This window comes from Thermobia domestica, chromosome 16 (genome assembly GCF_964235325.1).
Source record: "Thermobia domestica chromosome 16, izTheDome1.hap1.1, whole genome shotgun sequence".
Lineage (NCBI taxonomy): Eukaryota > Metazoa > Arthropoda > Insecta > Zygentoma > Lepismatidae > Thermobia > Thermobia domestica.
Window position 1 is genome coordinate 92,615,901 of NC_137469.1, and position 23,956 is coordinate 92,639,856.

Here is a 23,956-nt window from a genome sequence, read left to right on the forward strand (position 1 = left end):
ACTTTTAAGTACGATCTTTTCTTTTTACCATGATTTATTTTATTTTTTTACTTTTCGTTATACTAATCGGTTCTTGAAATCTATCATACTGTACTACTTTTAAAATATCAAACATATTTTAAGAGGATCTCCTGTATGTTATACTGTACATGCCAACACAAGGACATTTTGGTTGCATAACGAGATAGGATATATATAGTTAGTAGTATCGTTTCACAGTGTGAAACTAACAGTAAGACTTTCAAACTATGCGAATTTAATACTCAAACTTGAAGCAGTGTATACAAGTACAGTGGAGTCAGGCTAATCCGAACTAATTGGGACCGAACCCTGTTCGGCTTACGTGATTGTTCGGATTAGCCGGAATAACAGTAAAATAGCGGTTTGAAGCGGATGAACGGGTCTATTGTGTTGCAATACATAGCGTATAGTATTTCAAAACACGTTTTCTGACTACAGTATATGTACCGTACTGGATTTTTTTTTTTTTAATGTTGGAAAAACTTGATGTCTCTATTTATCACGTACAGTACGTACAGTCAGGGCCGTGCTGGGATACTAATGAGGGCGGTGGACAAGTCTACTAAAAGGGCGCCCATACAAACGGGAATAACGGGAATATATATATATATATATATATATATATATATATATATATATATATATATATATATATATATATATATATATATATATATATATATATACTTTGAAAGAAAGTAAAGATGCCTTTCTATATCGAAATCACCATCAAATTTGTTTTCGTGTTAACGTAAATAGTTCATTTGTGGAAACCTCGAATCGAAATCCTCTTTACTAGAGAAAAACTTTTTAGTTCCTGTAGTAACATTTCTGTCAAATAAAAGGGAGCTAAATGTATCAACAACTTAGTATAGCTCTATGGCCTATGGACACAGGAGGTTCAGTGCCGCGTTTACAAAAGCTCTCCATTGATTTCCGTCCTTAGCGTACTGGACCCAGTTTCTACTTTATATTTCAATCTCTGCGAGAACCATTTTAATATTGTTCTCCCATCTGCGCCTTGGTCCTCCTAATTTTCGTTTCCCTATTTGGATTTACAGTTCGAACTTTGAAAGGGTTTCTAATTTCTTCCATTCTGGCTACATGACCCGCCCACCTAAGCCTCCTAGACTTGATGACCCTAACAATGTTTTTGCAAACGGTATAAAATTATGCAGTTCATCGTTATGGAGTTTCCGCCATTCCCCATTCACGTTCCTCTTGGAGTTCGAATATTGGTTTAAGAATCTTGTTTTCAAATACTTTCAGTCTGCGATTTTCCCTCAGATTCAGTGACAATGTTTCGCAACCATACAGCACAACAGGCATGATTATCATTTTATAGAAAAAAATATTATAAGCTACAAATTCCTCAACAGAATTCGCGACAACAAAATATTTTTAACTGAATAATAACACGAAATCCCTGCTTTCAGTTATCAATTTTTTTGTGATTATGGTTTTGGTCTGTTAATAATAATTCTAGGTATTTGAAAGTATCCACTTTGTCGAAAGAAAATATTATTTGGTATTTTAACGCATCCATAAAATGCAGTATTATGATCTCGACAAATTTCCATTTATCTAGTTTTCACTGCATTTACTTTTAAGCCCATATCGCTGCAAGCGTTAAGTAAGATTTCTGCATTCCTTTCTATTGTTCTATCATCCCCTATTAAATTTACATCATAAGCATACACCATAACCTGGTAAATACAATTCAGTTCTAGGACCTGATTCCTGTCTTTGATTTTCGTTATAGTGTTAGAACAAAGTTAAATAATATTGGCAACAAGCGTGAAAGCTCGTGAACAAGAATTTCTCTACTCGAACCGTACTTTGGGATTAAATTAAACATATCTTAATTATCTATCTTTTTCGGTATTGGAAATTCTGTAAGCATGTTGTACAATGTTTCCCTCCTACCCTAGTCTAAAGTCAATAATTGAAGTCCCAGAATATTGTATTCCCATTTCTTTTCAAGTATTAGTTGAATGGTAAATATCTGGTCGATATTGATCGATTTTACCTACATCCACTCTGATAATCTCCAATAATTTCATCTACGTATGAAGTCAATCTTACTAATAGAATGTTTAAGAAAATTTATTGGATATTGACAGAAGAGAAATGCCTCGATAATAATCAGTCTTGTTGATTTTCTTCTGAACTGGAACAATGATTGATTCTTTTCACTCTTGTGGTAATTCCTCCTTGTTCCAGATAAGGAGAATGAGTTTGTGTATCTTGCTCTACAATCCCCCCAGCTAAAATTAAGTCAATCAGAATTTCGTCTACACCCGGAGATATGTGTTTCTTTAATTTTTTAATAGCGATTTCTATTTCTGTCTGGTTAGGTTCTGGAATATACGGATATGCTGTATGCATTTCACTTTTGCCACGCACATTAGTTTTTGGCTACGTGTTAAGCAAATCGTCAATGAAATCTTTACATCTATTTAAGATGCTATCCTGATCAGTGAGAACTGTTCCTTTAGGTTTCTTTAATTATAAGCACGAAATTGATAGCCTTTCTTAAGTCCGTTGATGCATTTATACATGTCCGGAATGTTTTTATTTTTTACTATTATCTTCAAGTTAATTAATTTTAGCTTCCAAAAATCGCCTTCCTTTGTTCTAAAAGTTTTGGAAGTTTTCCACCAGATGACAGTGGAATTTTAAGCAGTTATTTCGTTCAGATTCTGTAGCCAACGCTGTTTCTTCTGTTTTCCCTTCTGTGCTACTTTAATGCATTCCTGGTTGAACGATGCTTTGTTCCTATGTATTTCTGCGTGTCCCAATATTTCTTTTCTGAAATCTTAATGTTTTCTCTGATTTCAACCAAGTATCCTGAACACTAGTGCACTCCGAACCTTGTAAAACCGAGAATCTATTCGACACTTCAATCTGGCTCCCCTCTCACCTGACTCTCCTCTAATTTCTTTAAATTAAACCGCTCCGTTTTCAGATATTGAATATTTCCTTTATTCAACGATAGTCTCTCTCTCTTATTATCATAATCAACTCCTCTGAACGACCAAACATCAGTTGTGCTAGACTGTTTTCTTCTATCTACTAAAACGTGATCGATTTGATTATGTGTTTTTCCGTCTGGTGAGGTCCAAGTATATTTATGAACGTCGCGATGTGGGAATTTTGTAATCATCACGATAAGGTTTCTGGATGTTGCAATGTTCACGAGTCTAACGCCGTTGTTACAACCCTCGTTATGTAGACATTTATTCCCTATAATCGGTTTGAAAATACCCTCTCGTCCTACCTTCGCACTGAAACCGCCTAACAGAATTTTCATATGATATTGCAGGAGATGATCAAATACCCGTTCTATTCTTTCGTAAAGACTTTTTTTTTGTCATCCTTATTTTCTGTTGGTGCATGTTCTTTAAAATAATAATATTACACCACTGACCCTTAAGAGAAGTAAAAGAAAATCTATCATTAACAAACTCAACCCATGTGATTGCTGATAGTACATATTCGTTTGTGAACGAAAAGCCCTGATCCTAGTTGGTAATTTTTAATTCGTTCCCCGTAAAAGAACGTAAAATTTCCCGACTTCCCGACTTGACTCCTCCATTTCTTTCTCATCTAACTTCCTGATATCCCACTAGATCCATCTTCTATTTCTAAACTCATTCGTTCCACATTTTAACGCGCTTGCCCTATAGAGACTTCTTATCTTCCATGTTCCAATTCTCATGTCGATTTTACTTTGCTGAGTTCGTGCCAAGTTATCAGTTCTGATGCAAGGATTCTGCGAATATATCTGAACATTTTCTTTTACAGGGTGAGTTATTAGCCCCACACCAAATTCCCAAGCGGGAGGATCACCCCTTGTCTTTCCGCGACTGCTTATTAAGTATATTCGTAGCTAACCTCTATATCCCAGAGGACTTCCCCTCGATCTACACCCTGAGGACGCGCCATGCCGTGGTGACAGGAAGACCACATTTTACGGAAATTAATATAGCTATATTTTAGAATTACAATAGGTACTGATTATCCGAACACTGATTTAAAACACACAGGAAAAATCAATATTCTCGGATATATGAATGCATATTAAGACTGTGAAAGCTTTGATGCCGTAAAAATTGTAAATTAGAGACTAGTGTCAGTTTAGTATTTCATGAATGCTCGTACGTTTGACTATCCGAACTATTCTTGGTGTATTACGTTGTTTCGTTTTATAGCTACATAGCTGTATAATATTTTTGTAAGTGATTATACTCTTTACCTGTTCTCTGCCAATAGCAACTGTATTAATTGTAAAGGGCGCCTTGTATTCTTCACAGCTTCTTTATTAACAATCACTATTTGAATTTATTATATAAAGCTGGTACACAGGATAACTAAAACCACTTATCTACAATGTGATGTTTCGTAGGGCGTCTTATGTAAAAGGCGCACTGTACCTTTCACGGGTTCTTTAAAAATAGTAACTGTATTGTACAGAACTGTAGTATACAGAAGAGTAAATAAAATCGTTCATCTTTGATGTGGACTCGCAAGGGCGCCTAATATAAAGGGCGCACTGCATCTTTCACGGGTTCTTTACCAATAAAACTAAGAATTTATTACTAAAAACTTGTACCTTCATTTATACAGTGATGTTTCGGAGGGCGCACCGGGACACGTCCCGGTGTCCCGGTGGGCCAGCACGGGCCTGCGTACAGTAGTTTATAAGATGATGGCAAAACTACGCATCATCTAAGTTTAATAGACTTTCTTCACTGCAATAAAAGACAATAATGAAGTTCATTTCTTGTAATAAGTAATACCAGTACGGTACTATGGTAGATACTAGTACAATACTGGTACTGTACCAATATTGTACATTCAGTTTTATGTTATAGTACAGTACTTATTCTACTACACTACTGTATTTCACTCATACTAAACCTATAAGTTTCAATACTGTACAGTACGTACTGTATTCTAGCTTAAATATTGTGTGATTGTCATAATATGGCTTAAGACCTAAATACAGGCATTAAAGGAAAAAAGAACGTATTTAACGAAAGTTTACTTTATTTTCTACGAAAACATGCACCCATTTTCATCCTTTTAGTTATTAATTCCCTAAAACTGCGTATTTTTGCCACAAAAAATAAAATTTTTCTCCCGGATCTGTTTGGATTAACCGGATGTTCGGATTACCGGGACTCCGCTGTATTGCTTGCAATAAAGTAATATGGTCAAAGATAGAACCTGTTCCCCGGATGCTGGATCAATATCAAAAAGCCATTATTCGCTATCCATTACTCTGTAAGATGATAATAGTCACTATAATATATATACAGTGCAACCTCCCTAAGGCGGACAGCCGTGGGGAATCAAAAATTGTCCGCTATAGAGAGGTGTCCGCCTTAGAGAGGTTCCAATATCTTCTTACGTAAATTAGTAAAAGGTATTGTGCAATTAGAAAAATATTTTTGCATGAATCATGTATTTACGGATATTACCAAAATGTTACTGCACCTGCATTATCTTGTGCCATCCAATACTTTATGTTCGAGACATAACATAGAAATAAGATGTTATAGTTCTCTGCACTTTACACTTATTGCTACTTACTACGTTTTCGGTGTATTGCTTTAATCTGTGAGTTAATTGCAGTCCAGTAATGACTTTTGAGACATATGCGTACCCGCGGACAAAAAATACCAAACTTGTCGTTTGCTTAGATAGAGATTCCAGCGGACAGTAGAATGACTTATCATCCCAAACGGCGGGCAACTGTCAATCACTTTTGTATCTAAAACAGGTTGGGTGAGAGTAGAATGCAAGCAAAGAACATGAGGATGTTGTTAAACGGAGACCTTTCCTCTTGAGCAGACAGACAGTTGAGGAGGCAAAATGTTGTCACACCCCATGTGCTTCCTTCCTTGTTTCTAGAGAAAGTGTCCGTAATATGGAGGTAAATAATACCTATAAAGACAGAAAAGACTGTCCGTGTCCGTACTAGAGAGTGTCCGCTTTAGAGAGGTTTGCCAATGTGCTTTTTCCTATTACAGTGTTTGGAGATTACAAAATATGTCCGTTATGAGAGGTGTCCGCTTTATAGAGGTGTCCGTTAGTAGAGGTTTCACTGTATATATCTATATATATACATTAGGTATTCTAAGCACTTTACGTAAGCGCCGCGCCGCTCCTTCTATAAATCTCAATAATTTGCTGTACCTTATAAAATGTTAGGTGTCTTCCTGTTCTGCCTAATTCCTGTTGTGCCTAATGACCCTCCAGCACTTTGTAACTTTTTTGATCTAATCTTATCTTGAGGCAGAAAGGGATATTTAGATTGAAGAGAAATTTAATACTAACTATTTTCCCGACAATTCCAGTTGCTTTCAGGACCTCTTGATTTTCTTATATCATTTCAGCTTCTCTGAAATTAAATCAGCAATCATAGACCATCATTATTTTACTACGAGTACATCTACGCGATATCTGTTGGCCGCCTACAACTTCACCGAGGAGATCTGGACCTAGTGCAGCTAACTGAACAGTAACACAGTTAAAGACATATAACTCCTCCCCTACGAAAATGTGGATTCTTATGACGGAAAATTCTTTAAAATAATATTAGGAAAATTTTTATTTTTAAAAAAGTGACTTTTGATAGATAATTCAGTCAACATTTCCTCGTACAGAAGCTAAAATATTAAGAATAATAGTAACATAAATATGTAAATTGAACAATAGGACCTAACAGATTAGCTTGCATATTATATAAGCAATTATGGACAACCATTCTTTTACTGTATGGTTAAATTACCGATCTCTGTCGGTAGCCTAAATAACAATTATTACTATAGGTACAGTAAGGTGCTGTATATACGCGTAAAAACTCTTCAGTTGTGTGAAATTTAAGTGTTTTAATATGTAGTATTTTAGCAATGGTAAAAAGAATTATCCATCTGAAAAATGTAAACAAATGCTTGTTTGTGATTGGTCAAAATTAGAAAATTAAACTAATGTTTATCCCTAATTGGTGGAACGCCTGTTCACGATATTTAAGTTTTTATCCTTAGACATTTACCAGACAGTGTGTATTAGAGAAGGAAAGAAGAGTAAGAAAGAAGATAGGAAAGCGCGTGAAGACTTTTTCACTTCACCACTGGCTTGGGTAGTAGGAGGAAACCCCAGAAACACACGGAGCCCAGGAAAACCCCTTTTATCGGTCATGCACATGCTCAAATTATTTACATGGTAAACAACACAAAGAAGGGGTGGGAAAAACCATGTAAAAAGCATACTTCACTGTCTGTAATTTGTCCAACTTAAAAAGCTGGGTGTGAGTTTAATTTGTTATATGTTCGCAGTTTGGTGGGAAAGTTTGGTTAGTGGGATATAGTATGATGATCTCGGTCAGTTTCTTCTTCTGCTGGTTGTCGTCTTTTTCTGGGTTTTGGTTTTTCACCTGTGCTTGGTTTCTCTGTGTGTGTGCGTTGTGGTTTCTCACCTGTGAAGTTTCTTTCTATGTGAGTCTAGCTTGCTGGCTCTGCACAGAGCCAGTTTCTTCTCCTTCGGAGCTTTCGACGTCTTCTTGGTTGCCGAACGTCGTGCACAGACCAAACTCTTCCTTCTCGAAGATATGTAGAAGTATTTCTCGAGCTGCTTGAGTCGGGAAAGCTATCATGTATATTCGTTTTCTGAGATGTATAACTTCCATCTCCTTACCCGTTCTAAATCTAGAGCCGACACGATACATCACTACAGGTAGCGGTTGCAGTTCACTCTGTTCGGTTTCTGGGTAAGTTGCGAGGCATTTACCTGCTTCTGGATACTGCTGATCTTGACTTGTGAGTTCCTTCTCCATGGTAGGGTTTTTCTTCTCCCCCTTCTTCTTGGTTGGTTTCTTCTGTTTCGACATTTTGAACGGATTTCTGTCTTTTGTTGAGGGTTTGGCTCTAAAAAGCGCCGAAGTACTAAAGTAGGGTTTTGGTCCTTAAAAGGACAGCGTTTTCTCTAATTTTCAATTTCTCTACAGCACTTCAAGAGAAATGTATTGCACCCACGCCAGTCGACTGTCGGCAAAACCGGTACAACCTATATCACCAGTGCGATTCTTGGTCCACAATACGGGGACAGACCGACGCAATGTAATACTATTTTTCCCGATTATTCTTGTGTGTGTAAGATACCGTCGTTTTTGAAGTTCTCTTTATTATTAAGGAAACCTATCTCAAAAGACTGATTTCTTTATGTGTGTATGCTTTTGACAGCACCTCATTTAACACCGCAAGGTTTACTAGTGTGACACATTCTCTTTATTCTGCTACTGCTGCTGCTGAAACTTCATTCGGCCGGTGATATCTTCTCTGCCGCTGAAATCTTCTATCTTCCGCAGGCAATACGAATTTTTTTAGCTTTCGTCTGTACGTCTTGTCTATATGAAGTTTCTTTCCTCAATCATGAACTCTCGGTTCAAAAATGACATATCCATCTATTTGTATTTCTGTCTAATGTATTTTAAAAAAAAAAAAAAAACTCGGATTGGAGGAGAAGCAGCGCTTCCAGCCAATCACAGACCACCATTTGTTTATTTTTTCGGAAAGTGATCTTACCAATGGATAAAAGTGGAATTTCTATGACTCACAGTTTAAAATGAAATTATGTTTTAAGTGTGAAGTCAGGGTGAAAGTTTAAAATGCAAAGTTCTGAGGGTGTACTATTTGAATATTAGTGTCGACAGTGTAAAGTCAGAATGACAGTATTTGTGACTTGAAAGTATGATGGAAAAATGTTATGTTATGAAGGGAATTTATACCGTATTAATAGATTTCCTATGTAGACGCTGTAGCTTACTGTTCAGATTTATAACAATGAAGATTTTGTGTGGGTTTATTTTGTGCTTATAATAAGTATGATTTTTAAGGTTTCGAAGTTTTGTTCTTTCGAATTGACAAGATGTATATGTGACTTTAAGAAGTTAAAACTGTATTTCCTTTCCGATATTTTAATTTGTTATTGTAGAACAAAGTTTGTTCTTCTAAAGTTTCCTTTGTAGATATTGGAAGTATTCATCTCTAATAATTTGTGTAATCATTTTACTGAACGTAATTGTAGTGTTTTGCTTTTTCCAGTATACTGGACATTTTCACTACATTTGTTACAGAGCTCATTCGTGGCTAAGCGGTTAGCGTACGCACCTTGGGTGTGGGAGACCCGGGTTCAATTCCCGGCAGGACTTCATGTGGTTCGGGTTTCCCACGTCTCATATAGCCTCGCTGCTGAACGGGGCGTTAAACTCAAAATCAACTCAACTCAACATTTGTAATACTAAAAATGATTTTTAGGGGTATTTGGTCACATGAAACAATTCGTTCCACTCGCATGTTCAATCTAGCTAACCCTCACTCGTACATTAAAATTTTATTTAAAGAATTCTGGAATGATATTTGAAAATCAAGGGGAAATAGGTACTAATAAATTTCCCTCAAATTTAAATACCCCTTTTGCGTGAATTAGGCAGAACAGGAATTAGGCCCAACAGGAATTCCTGTTCTGATTAAAGATAAGATTAGATAAGAAATGCGTTACGAAGTGCTGGAGGGTCATTAGCCACAACAGGAATTAGGCAGAACAGGAAGGAACCAAAATGTTATATTTGAAATCAACAACAAAATACTGTAACACTTCTCCTTAAAGTTTTACTCTAGTTTTAAATGGTTTGTTGTATTGGTTTATGTAATTCCGTGTTTCTTAAGTCGACTAAGATATAGTGTTATCAAAAGAACGAGACTAGTAAGTCACGTTGTTCCAAATGAAAGTAAGAGTGAAAAACTGATAAAACTCTACTCGACCCACAGAACAGACAATGATATACAGTACATGTATATGTAGAAGTCATTTCAAAGACCAAGAACAGACAATATCTAACAACCTTCATTGACCTCAATTGGTGCAGTGGCGGATTTAGGCATCTTGCGGCCCAAGACAATTTACTGTATGACCGGAGGCTTCTCCTTGCCATTACTCACCTAACTGAGCACGTTCACTCACCCGCCAGTATTAGTGAACATTGGGGTCAGCACTTAATAGATGACGTCATGTAACGCTTTCTGATCAATGTTCACTGTTGAAGTATGAAATCATTTTGTCATAAAATTTAGAAATGAAGTGAAATTAAATCTTTAAGTTTTACGTCCCACGATTATGCCGGCTAGACTAAAGGAGACGGTGATGACGAAAATGAATGAAATGGTGGAATAAATAAAGTGGAAGAACGCTGAGAAAGCACACGGTGTTTTTCCACCACAAAGTTCACTTGGCGCGAGCTGGGATCGAACCAAGGACCCCATGCACCAGAGGTGAACATTCTATCACTGAGCCACCGCGGTCCCTTCATGAAATTTAGGTTTGTTATTTTAGAGTAATAATGAAATGTACCAAACAAAACATTCCAATAATAATTTAGGAAAACAAATTATTCCAAGTGTGGATTTTTTTTTCTTTTGCAGCACCCTGAGTTCTGCAGTCCTGTCCTGGAGTTTGATGAAACGTTAAACTAGTATATATATATATATATATATATATATATATATATATATATATATATATATATATATATATATATATATATATATATATATATATATATATATATATAGTAAGTAAATAAATAATCTGTCCCAGGAAAATAAAATTTATTAATTATTATTGGTTCCGAATGACATGCTTTCTTAACGTCGTTTTTCTCGATTTTATCAAAAATTACGCATGATAATTTACCTTCAAGCATCTCATTTTGTTGAGCTCAATATAGTCTATCAATTACTATACAGTATGTTTTATCTATAGACAGTATTAGTATTAAACAAAGATTAAAGATTTGAGAGTTAATCATAATTTTTGCTTATGTTTATCTCACTAACCATATTGTGTCATAATCAGGGGTAAAAGTGGATATGAAAAGGTAGGAGGATGCATGACGTTACGTCGTCCCCGTGAATATATTTGCCTATTGTAATTTTTTAGGAAGTGGAGGGGCGCCGTAGATAATTTCTGGAAGTGTAGGAACGACATCCTCTTGTGTTCCCCTCACTTTTACCTCTGGTCGTGACGAAAAACTTCAGGAGAGTATATTTCCAGTATCAGTTTCATTTTAATAGGTGGCCTGGCCATCGTTCAGCATCATTTTTTGGGTTTCCAAAAAAGATCAGTTTTCTCCACTTTCTCAAAAACTACGCATGATGATTCAGTCATCCAAAGACCTATTGATTGGCGTACGTCTTTGGACAAAGTTTTTTCATTAAAAACATATATAATACTGTAGAATTAACTCCAATACATTGCTTCTTCCTTTTAGCACCTGACTTCTATTTTTATGCAATTGACAAATTAATGTGTTAATTTCGCAATGTAAACACTGACAGTATAGTACAGCCAGATTTTGTTGTTAGTATGGAACGTGAAATTAAACCCCTATGATCCACAATCCCAGTTACAACAACAACTGTTAGAATAGCAGTGAAGGAACGCTATCTCTTTTACAAAGAGAGAAATAGGACATCTCACTGAGAGAATGAGAAGCCCGCATCTTGTGCCTTTAGGCTTATAATTAGTGTTGTAACTCGTTAGAAGAATTTCTAAAGCACACAAAAGGGAAAAGTAATTGACTTTTAATTTTCATTTGTTTCTTCCTTGAAATTTGTAATGTAAATAAATGCTTTCCGTGCCTTCAAATTAACTCAATTTAAAGTTCAAGATCGGAGTAATTTATAATAAAACGTCGAACAAGAATATTAATTTACATATTCAAGTGTGAATAAAGCCATAATTACTCACAAGGAAAGGACATAAACCTGTCAACGGGACTTCCTAATCAAACCTAGTCCATTCGATAAACATAACAAAGATATGTTCATGCACAAAACGTTAGGTACCATGGGCATGGACAACGGAGTAAGTCCCTGGGGCCCATTTAACCTGTTAGTATAAAGAAAATCGTAGTCTCTCAGTGAAATAGCTATTGCATCAACACTGTTCACTGAAAAGTCATGGTTTATAGTGCATTCTCTTCCTCACAAAACAAGCTTTCCAAAGGTGACATGTATTGGGGCCCACAATATTCTTGAACGGAAAACTGGGAGAATGCTACTGAGGTGCTTGGGAGACGGGGACACTCACACCATGTTTTCCATTGCCTATGATGCTCTATCACTTCGTTCAATGACATTCACGCCATTTTCAACATTGTGATGTTTACACTTGTTGGCAACACTGACAACCTACAATGGTTGGGAGACGGCCACACTCAACATCTTTTTCCTATAGTTCGTGTAATGTTTCTGCCAAGCTTGGTGTATATATGTCTCATCGTGCGGAACCTGTTTTACTATTTCTTATTTTGATATTTTGATGGCAACACTGACAAACTGGGGTCCTTGAGAGAGGAATATGACCGAAAAATGTTTTCTCTAGTGACTAATGATGTTTATGCCACGTTTCATGATATACATCGAGTTTTACATAAACCATCTGCCACGTTGTACTTACAATTTGTTGGCAACACTGACGAAATGGGTATGTTTGGGTGCAAAGTGATGTTCAAACCTTTAAGCGTAACAGGAACATGATGGGCTTAGGTGCTTACGTGTGATACATCGTAACATTCATTTTTATTTCTGTCGAATATACCATACATAGGGTCAAAAACACCAACAAAATGGCTCCACATAGGGTCAGTTTGCGAGTTTGCCCGTGATTTGAAAAGGGTTTCGTACTTCTCATGGCAAGAGCTTTCAGACGATATATAGGTTTTTCCCCAGGTACTTGGTCCCAGATGGAATCATCCCTAGTCAGTATGATGTACTTATTCCGTAAAAAAATACTAAAACTTAATTTAGGGGTCGTTCCAAAATTGTGTGGCCCCTGATCCAATTGGCCCAAAATATCCAATATATTTCAATCGAAACTTTTCTTGTAAACATGGGCTCCCGAAGGGGGGCAGGGAGACGCCCCGGCTCACGAAAAAGTATACGTAATATAGCAAACCACATATATTAAATACCAGACGTAATATAGCAACCATGGAGATGGGACCCCTGGAAAATTTTCTTCGGACGCCTCTGCTTGTAGACCTTAAATCTGGAGAACTACACACAGTGCAACCAAACTATCAGTTAACTCAGTATGGTGTGCTTATTCCGTAGAAAATACGAAAACTCGATTTAGGGGCCATTCAAAAATTTTGAGGCCTCTGATCCAAAAACTAATTATCGGCCAAGATGGCATTTTTTAAATTCATTTTTGGTTTTCCTAAAATTCTTGTTTTCTTAATTATTTTTCTTCGTATTAGTTTGGTAGAAAAGTGACTTTGTGACTACATTATAGAGCCACCCATAATGACAAAGAGAATTGGTATCAGTTGTTAGTTTTTGCTATGTGAAAAGCTTTACACAGCATTTTTGGCTTTATATCAAGTAAGAAACAATGATATTTTCTGTAATCCTTCACGAAAATATTTTGTGCGCATATGAATTTTCTGACATTTACATGAATAGGAGTTCTATCATCTGTTGTTCTTAGAAGAATCCGTTGAAATAACACGCTAACAGTGCTAGCCTATTTTAGTTGTTATAGCACCATCAGTTTTTTTTTACAATGTAGTGTGTTAAGTGATCATATTTTTAACATGCATTAGGCCCACCTTTTTACTAAACAAAAGCAATTTTAGAGTTTTTTTTTTTTTTTTAATAGTGCGTCCAGTAAGAGAACGTCTCTGACAGCTCGCAATGACATTGCCACTACTCGCGTGTCAAGGTTTTTTTCGGTGCAACTGTAGTGGCAATTTAATTAATGGAATAAGACAGAGTGATCGTGGTTGGTAACACTGGTATCAAAGTAGGGGCTGCAATGTCCCACCGCATGTGGTAAGAAACGTCAGAGACCATCTCTTGTTGGCCGTGCTATATATAACCTTTTTTTAAAACCATTACCCGAATAATCTGAATTTGTGCATATCCGAATTGCGAATAGAACTCATTACTCCGGATAGTTGGGATTTCATTCTACTTGAATAAAGTGTTTACATCTTTACCAATGTAAATGTTCAATTTCAATTTTATCTTCTTCTTTCTTATCAAAGTGCATTTCCACTATACATGTTCTTAATAATAACTTTGCAGTAAATTTAGTTATTTTTAACAGAGGTTCCTACTACGGAAGGTATCATGACGTATCGATGACATTTGAAGGAAGAACGTACATCAGTGTTCAGTACGTACAGCACAACAAGGAGTTTGATTTATAAGACGGGGTATTAGGGGCGGATCCAGGAGGACAATCGGGGCGATCACCCCCCCCCCCAAAAAAAAGAGGAAACTTTCTTATTTTATATATAAATAAAACCCATTCTAAAGTTTGGAGCTCTTAAAAGTAGCTCTAAGTAGCAGTATTGCAACCCACCGCGCCCCAGAAGTCTGTCCTAGATCCGCCCCTGCGGAGCATTTTTACAATTAGTATTAAAAACCGAAAATGTCTACCACTTCTTGTTTTATTAAATAATAGAGAGACAGAGTGGAGATGGAATATATTGTTGGGACGCTTAATTGATTGAAAAAAAAAAAGACTTCTCGCTATATATTACCGTTTTAACTCTGTAGCGATCAACGTTTAACCAGAGAGTTAAGAGACAATAAACTAGGGATGGCCAGAACCGGTTCCTGGTGGAACCGTTTTTCGGGTCTGAACGGATCCGGTTCTAGAAGATCCGGTTCCGGAACCGGTTTTTCGGATCCAGGTCTGAAACCGGTTCTTCGAATCCAGGTCTAGAACCGGTTCTTCGGATCCAGGTCTGGAACCGGTTCTGAAAACAGAACTGGTTCCTCGCGGAACCGGTTCCGCTGGAACCGAAACTTTGTGACCATCTCTACGCTAAACCCGAGCTGCTGGCAAGCTGTGAACAGTATGGAATGGTGGTAGCGACAGGCAGGCCCCCAGGCGGCTGCATCTTGTTTCATTTGGCTAAATAAACTGGGTAACTGGCAAACTCTGGCTAAACAGGCAAACTGACCAACTCATTTAGCTAAACACCCACTGGTGGCCCAAACATTTTTTCTGGGGGCACAAGCGGATCTGGGCGGGGAAGACACAAGCCCATGGTCCTCTTTGCATTATTTTTGAAGGTGAACTTTGTGCCTCCTTTACGGGTCTTTGGGGGCTTTCGGATCCAGGTCTGGAACCGGTTCCTAAGATCCGGTTCTGGAACCGGGTTTTCAGATCCAGATCTAGAACCGGTTCCTAAGATCCGGTTCTGGAACCGGGTTTTCGATCCAGGTCTGGAACCGGTTCTAAGATCCGGTTCTGAAACCGGGTTTTCGGATCCAGGTCCGGAACCGGTTCCAGAACCGGTTCTGAAAACCGGATCTCCGAGAACCGGAACTTTGTGGCCAACCCTACAATAAACCTATTCTTAGAACACTAAATCATTTTAAAAAAAACGCTTATTGCTACCTCTTATCTTTTTTGCTTTATGTAGGTCAATATTGAAACCGGAAGTTCTAGTAATTTTCGATTACTTACGGTCTTAGCAGAGAATTAAGGCTGAAGTTGAAATATATTCATGGGACTCTTGATCGATTCCAGTGGTAAACGTAGAAACCGGAAATGCTTGATATCTACCATTTTCGATGGCAGATCCGATGGATCTCCATCATCGAACTCAATTTCTAATTTATGGTCCTCTATATTTTGGGTAAATTTGATGGTGATCCCTCAACTAGTTTTTGAGTTTCTTTTGTATCACGGCGGACGGACACACGGACAGACAGGGTAAATATATAAAGTTGTTTTTGGTAAAAAATTAAATTAGAGTCTAATTATGCAAGAAGAAAATCTGCTTTAATCCCATTGAGGGGGCTATTGAATGTTAGAATATTGTTGAGTAATTTTAAACGTGCTGGTACTTTATTTATTTATTTATTTATTTATTTATTTAGTTAGTTAGTTAGTTAGATGACATGACGGAGAATTTAAGGACTTGCATTATAAACCATTAAATAAGTACTCTTGGTTTTCTGCTACTAACATAGCTTTTCTCTGTACATGTAATAAAGAGTTTTACGCAAATTATATCATCTTTTCAAATGTTAGTTATAAAGTAACATGTATAGAGCTACATACATTTTCAAGAAACTGTACCATATTTATTTATTTGTTTTAATTTGTTATCAACGAAAAAAAAAATATGTGGCCTTTAGATATTGCATTTTATTAAGACCAGTGTTTCTTATGGTTAACGTGATTACAAATTGTTTTGTTTGTGGGGGAAAGCCTGAAATCTTGTTTTGAAAGTGAAACGCCGATATCTTAATTACGTTCCGTAACAGGTAGGCTACATTACGTAACCAAATGCAATGAACTGTTCTAATTTTTCACAATATACGCATATATTTGACTTACTAATTAACATAACGTCACTGTAATTGTCCTTATAACGTTTAATATTAACGAGTCAAAAGAATGCTAAAATTGCACATTTTTAAGTAATGTTATTTAAACCGTATTGCAAGTGAAAAGATGTGTTACCTTGTTTATGAATTTAACTACCGCACGAATGTAATTAACACAGGAATATTTTAATTTTTGTATAACTTTTCTGTAAATAATCTCTCTCATTTACGAAGAAATAACCATGTCTCATCAATGTCCGTTATTCACAGATTTCACGGTACTAATGTTAACGATCGTGATTTATAGGTGAAAAAATGTCCAAAGAGTTATTAGCTGAGAAATGTCTTCAAATAATTACCATTTTAGAAAAAAACGTCCGAGAACATTATGCGAAAGACTTTCCAGAAGAACGTTTCCTAGCATAATCATATAGGATATATGTAGCGCACTATGTCACAGGAACAAGCGGATTGCTTTCTAGGTCATCGTTCAGATCCTACAAACAAGTAAACACTGCAACTGTCAAGAAAAGTTAACGTTCCTGGTGCTACAATCCATAATGGCCTATGGTCGATCACTTTCAATTTATGTGTGGTCAATGTATCGATCTTAGCACTATTACTTTCGGTTGTCTAGATCGGAGTTCGTTGGCTCTTAATTCAAGTAAGCTCCCTAATTGTTTCTCGAGGCAGACTGGTAGCAGTTATCAAACCAGGAGAGCACACTGTTAGACTTACAGAATACAGATTCCATCAATATATTCTTACCAAACACGAGCATTTTCCTATCCCATACCCACACTCACTATCACACAATTCCCGGCCCTCACACTTATATACTCGATCTCATCCTCAATTAACCTCGTCACTTACACTCACTCACTCGCCCTCGAATAATATGGATACCGTCACCCAACTCACTCGCACTGACCCTCAAACAATATTTGCTCAAGTCTTCATCTTCACTTACTCTCACTATCATGTACCGAGATGAGGATGAGGACGAACATTAAGAATGAAAAGTGAGTGAGAATATCCATCACTGCTTCTTACCACTATAAAAACTCCTTTAATCGGGAAAGTCTTAATTGACTTATTCACGTAAATGTCTAAGAAATGAAGTCACAGTTATTCGGTTGTTGGGAGCGTGGAATCTATGATCTTAATTCTCAATTTATCCATAATTTCAGGCTTTACATACTCTCATTTGAATCACAGAAATAAAAAAGAAAATGTTCATTAGATCTTACTTTACTGTGTTTAGTAGACCTGCCTAGCTAGTGTGACTACCCAGCAAAAATATTTCGTACTAACCTATACAGCAAAAAGTACTAGATCTGAGGGAAAAGTACTAACATTTTATCTGCTCCCGTTTCATCCTATTTATGACATTTTACGATATTAATATCTTATTAGAAGGTTTCCGGTAGCTCCACCTCCCCTGTGAATGGGGGAGTGACCCCACATTCTTGAAAGAGACCCCAACTTTAATTTTTTTTTTACAGTCAAAATTCGATACAAACTTTGTAAACCACTTACATCCTCCCAATTTTGACTTTACACCCTCAAACTAAAATCCTGGGGAAATCCCTGCTTAATTGTTGTATTAGAACTCACCATAAAACCACTAAAGTACGGTAACACAAGTATGACAAATATAGAGGATGTTGGGAGAAAACAAAAAATATCATAAAATGGGCTTATTGAGAAAATCGAATTTTAATTCCTTCATAGTCTACTGTTTAAACGGATCACCAAATATGTAATAATTATTGTTTACTGTGGTCATTTATTAGTTTTAACCCTTCGTTCTTTGACACTTTTGTACTTCCTATTTTCCCCAATAGAATGAACTATAAGTTACAGCACAAAATCGATAGAAATGGATCTGTTTCCTCCAGACACCCTTAATATGGAAAGCAAGTCAGTTAACAGGAACAGTGACATTTTCGTACATTGCCAACTTTTCATGAGATTCCTTTTTCTGTCCCAAATGTATTTATGGGAAAAGAAGAGGAGGAGAAAAGTACTAGGTTTGTTGGTGAGCGTACTAGAACACTAAAATAGTATAAAAGGTACTAGATCTAGTATGAAAGTACTAGCGGTGGTCACATTGTAGCCTAGCTAGTTAGACGAATGAATTTCAAATCAGTCTTCATATTTGAAGCTATTTATCAAGGTGAATGGAAGCAATCGGAAACGGTACTGTGCAAGCAAAGATATCCGTCCAAACACGCGAGAGCCCGGCTCTATACTCAATTGTTCTCGAGCTCAAAAATTGAGTGTGAGCTCTATAAGTGGATAGCGAGCCAGAGTCCGAGTGCAATTGAGCTCAAGCCACAGTGAGGTTAGTGAGCGCAACTACAAACGAGTGTGAGCCTCGTACTATAAGACCAGTAACCTCGAGTCTTCAGTGAGCACGAACCACATTAAGGCAAAGTAAATGAAGCTCGATTGAGTGCGAGACTGAAATATCGTGAACCTCATTCAGATTAGTGGTGAGTGCAACCCTCATTAATGATAGTGAATCCGATCCTGCGCAAGCGCTTGTCATCCCGTATTACAAAATATTTGCCGTGTATACCGAAAGAATTAAAATATATGCAATCTATTCTGCCATACACAATCCTTAATTAACTTGAAAGCTCTTTAAAAATGCATCATTCTTTTGCCATATTGTACTTGATATACAGTAAAATAAAATTTTAATGTTCCATGAATTTCACTACACGGTAAGTAAATAGCAGCTTTGCTTCGAGGTTAAGGACTACTCGTACAGAGGCTACCCACAACGTTAAGTGGAATCCAATAAGGTGGGGATCTGCAATAACAAGGGAAAGAACACTACCCACTTCCCCATGAAAATCTCGCCAAGCTAATAAACACTGGTGAATGAGTCTGGAAGAATTGGTTTATACAAAGAGACTTGGGAAGGATGGAAAATTTGGAGTTAAGTTTTCTGTATTTTACTTTCTTGTGCAACACTGAGGTTACAATGGACAGCAGGGGTGCATCCATGGGGGTCCACCGGGTCCGGATTCCCCCCAAAACTTCCTAACTTAATAAAAATTTGCACACTTTCTCAATAAAACTATACTTGTTAAACAGGGAAACGATTGATGTAGCATGAAGATTAGATCCTACATTTCATCTGGAGTCTTTCCCTTCTTATAAAACTATCTAGTTCTATAATTTATTTTTTCTGAAAATATAGGTGGAAGTATTTTACAATTACTTATCGTCTTTTCGGGAGTAGAATAATACCCTTCAATACTACATAGACGTAGGGCCTACTGACTTATAGTATTGGAGTCCCCCAAAGCTTGGACCCATTCCAACAAAAAAAAATCTGTGTGCTCGTCTAATGGACAGGACATATACAATTCTCTTGGGGTCCGAGCTATATCTTGAACTCGAAATTGATGCAGTTGGAAATATGATGACTAATCATTCAATACCAACCCTTACAGCCAGTGGCGTATTTAGGGAGGGGCTTCCGGGCTTAACCCCCCCCCCCGAAATCTTACTTACTATAGTAAAGTATATGATATATCTTGCAGAATTTTCACATTTTCAGGCAAAGCCCCCCCCGGAAAGTTACCAAAGCCCTCCCCGAAACAAAATCGTAAATACGCCATTGCTTACAGCATAGGCCGCTTCGCTCCCCACCACACTATCACGCCTCCAACTGAACCCGATAATAGGGCCAGACCTATGAAGAATTTATATAAAAACTATGGATACGCTGTTCTACACAAACTAGAATCGAACCACATACAATTCCAGAAGATGTTCTACCAAGCAATCATGTTTAATAAACCTTCTCAATTGTGTTAGTAATAAACATGTGTGAATCAGAAAAGGTAATGTATGCTGTTTCTAACAAGGAAAACAATACTTTTTGTACTCATCACTATGCTCTTTAAATCATAGCAGTTTTTTTCGCTATGATTAACTGGGAAATTCCATGATGAAACTTGTTTTCTGCCTATAAAAATGAATCATAGTTCATAATTAATTTTGTTACTTGTCTTTTTTTTTATTGTGTAAGAAAGAAAAACAAAAGCTTTTGTTCTTGTATTTGTAAATTTAGTAGAGAATTTAGACAAAACTAGTGTAACTTCAATTATCCCAATACCAGTCATCTGGATCGCCAAATATATGAGAATTTTTTTGTTAAAAAAAAAATACATTTTCAAAATGTAGCTGTATGTATTCATTCGTTTTAAACAAAAATATTAAAAATTTGTTGCACTTTAATAGAAATTTTAAAGTCTATATTTGGATAATTAGGTTGGTATTTCACCAATTTCAGATAATACTGTTTTTTTTTCTCTATTCTTATTTGGACGCGTTGTTGGACATGTTCAAGTAACACCTCTAAATGTTTGCAAATATGTAGTACTAGTGTACTGTATTTTTTTTAAATTAATAAAAGTGACCTTATACATATTTCTTTTAAAAAGCAAAAGCGGGTTTAGAATTTTTTTATTTCACAATATAATATTTTTTTGATGATCGACCCAATTATCCGAATTTCTGAATATCCAGATTGCGCTCAGAACTCGCTAATCCGAGTTATGAGTGCTTTATTGTAAAGGTACTCCTAATAATTTTTAGTTTAGAGAACTAAAATGCAGAAGCTACTTCCATTTTCTTTCATATATTTGATCAAATTTAAACTCGTAGTCATTATCCAATATATATATATATATATATATATATATATATATATATATATATATATATATATATATATATATATATATATATATATATATATATAATTATACATAAAATTCTATAATCATTTAGATTAATAATTTCCAATTTTAAAGTTTTCTACAAAATTACTCCGAATCACTGATAAGTATCCTATCATTAAATTATAATTAAATTTCAAACGGTTCAAGTCGCTTTCCCGTGATTCGATCACCCAGAAGATGATTTTTAAAAATATATTACAAATATAGTTTATTGCTGTCAGTAGCATGCGCTCCCTTGCTCGCTCTTCACGTTCCCCAGAAGAGCGCCCCCCAGGTTGGGAACCACTGATATAAGAGGTTTATGTGTATTAAAACCTCAAAGGAGTAATAAGATCGAACTCAGACATTGTTATGCAATAGTAAAGTCAGGGGTGCCCACAAGGGGGGGGGGGCTATGACAAACTGCGTCATTGAAATATTTGGGGGGTTAAAAATCTATATAAATATGTTTGAGGGGGTGTAAAAATTAATCAAAAAGATTTTTTTTCATGGAAGAATACCTATAGATAGACAATTGCGGGGGGGTGGGCACCACTGGTAAAGTAATGTAAATTCGCAACTGTGTGTCCAGTTAGGCAAATGACAATAACGAAGTGAATGGTTAATTTAAGCTGTTTTAATTATTTCAATGTGTTAATGTGGTTTATTTATTTATTTATTTAACTGGTTGGGACATTGGCTAAGAAGGAACTGTATTATGAGAGACGTGCTAGAGGGTAGGGTATGGTGGCGGGAAAGAGAGAGAGGGGGGAAGGAGACTACAATTAATGGACGATGTGAAAACAGAAAAATCGTACCTAAGGACGAAGAGGTTAGTGGAAGACCATGTAACATGGAAGTTTCTCCATGTTACTTCCGGCAAATGATCTGCCAATAATAGTAGAATACCTATGATGATGATGATGATGATGATATTTTTCTTTAATATTGAATTAGAAACTTTCTTCATTCACTGTAAGTGTTAAACAAGTTTAATAAGCACATAACAGAGAAAGCCCCAATTGGAGTCTTGTAATTCGTGTGGAGAGACGGGATATTTGCCTTTCTAACATGTGACTACAGCACTCAGCTACCGCGGCCCAAGCTTCGATTCCCAATGAGAAAGTTTTAAAAGTTTGTTTTTAGAAATATTAATCAAATTCTGGAGAAGTTGATTCGGATTCCACCTTGAAATGTAGTTTCACGTCTCATATAACCTCGGTGCTGAAAGAGACATTAAATTTCAACAAAATTAAACAAGTTTAATAACGACGTGATGTCAACATCCTTTTACAGTAAATTCACTGGTTTCTTATCCATTGCTTTCTGTTTTAATTAAAATTGTCGAACGTTATCTATTAGCTATATCTTCTTCACACGAGCGTCATTTGGGCAGAGCAGGCGAGCTGTGTTTGAGAAATATAAATCTTTTTAAAGGAACTTTAAAAGAACTATATACTAATAAATTCATTTTTAAAAACTCAGGTTTGTCGGATATCATTTAGCAAGATGATAATGAAGGTTTTAACGCAAATACGTAGACCCAAACATACTTCAAGACGGGACGACGGGTTTCCTATCTTCTCCCTCAAGATCGGCGCACTGACTGACAGATGTGACTATTTTGGCTAAACCATTTGTTAGTTGGAAATATTTTTGTGTTCCATTGAACCAAATATATTTTCCATACAGTTTTCACATGTCGATAATGAAAACACATTTCGTGCATTGAAAAAAAAAAATGTTTTACGTCGCATGATTATGCTCTGAATGATAAACAATATGGATGATTGATGAAAGGAAATGATCATGAAAGAAACGGGAGAAAACCCACGGATACAATGTTGTCCATCACAGACTCGCATAGCCTGGAATCGAACCAGGGACACCTCGTACCAGAGGAGAGCGCTCTACCACTGAGCTAATGTGCTGACCCAAAACACATTTCGTGGACCTGTCTGCCAGTCTACGTGTCGAAGGTTGAGAAATACAATAATATGTGTTTTATTACTAGGAAAGCGGGAAAACATTAAAATGATATTTTTTATTATTAATGTAATAATAATGATTACTGACCTGATCACCTAATCAACAACATCGGGCACATGGAGAACAAGCTTCCCGCGTCTTTCCTGCTTTGCATTCAACAACTGCCACTCATAACAGTTTGTCAACAACTCGAAAAGAAAAATGTTTTTGCTTTTCACCCTACATACCCTTATCTATGACGTCACTTGTCGCCCAAGGTTAGCCTGCAGGTGGCAAAAGAAGGGGCGTGTACACCTGTCACCTTCATGAATCACATCCATAGTAAAACAGTTCTAAAACACTTTCCTTCTTTTTTTTTTACTTTCTGCATTCGGAAGAGGAGTGTGGGGGAACGCTCATTCATCTCCAAGTTAAAAAGCATAACAATGTTTATTTGAGAGGAACACACTTGTTGACGACAAAGCCATTCTTGCCTATTGTCCAATTTTCGACGCTTCTGTTGTTAAGTTAAAATCCATCACAATGCCAACATTGTACGATATCCTTGATGAAATTCATCATAAAGGACTATAGAGGAAGATATTCTAAATCAGTTGCTTGCTGGATTTAAAATTTAGTGTCCCGTTCAGCATTGAGGCTGTGAGACGTGAACCTGAAAATGAAAATGAAATTTTGAGTTTTACGTCCCACGGTTATGCCGGTTAGGCTAAAGGAGACGGTGATAATGAGTAATGACTGAAATGGTGGAATGAAGAAAGTGGGAGGAAACGGGAGAACCCC

At 36.5% G+C, this 23,956-nt stretch overlaps 1 protein-coding gene across 2 annotated transcripts in view; it reads right to left on the reverse strand.

Annotated features, from left to right (window-relative positions):
• LOC145673240 (uncharacterized) overlaps positions 1-23,399 on the reverse strand; it is a 129,508-nt gene extending 106,109 nt beyond the window's left edge. Inside the window, exon 1 of one of the 2 annotated variants that reach the window (XM_081742746.1) lies at positions 23,264-23,357. The gene's annotated coding sequence lies outside the window, so the exon portion shown is untranslated. Of the gene's footprint in view, positions 1-23,263 lie in introns of both variants that reach the window. The other variant, XM_081742745.1, reaches the window with a different exon arrangement.
• Between the last annotated feature and the right edge of the window lie 557 nt (positions 23,400-23,956).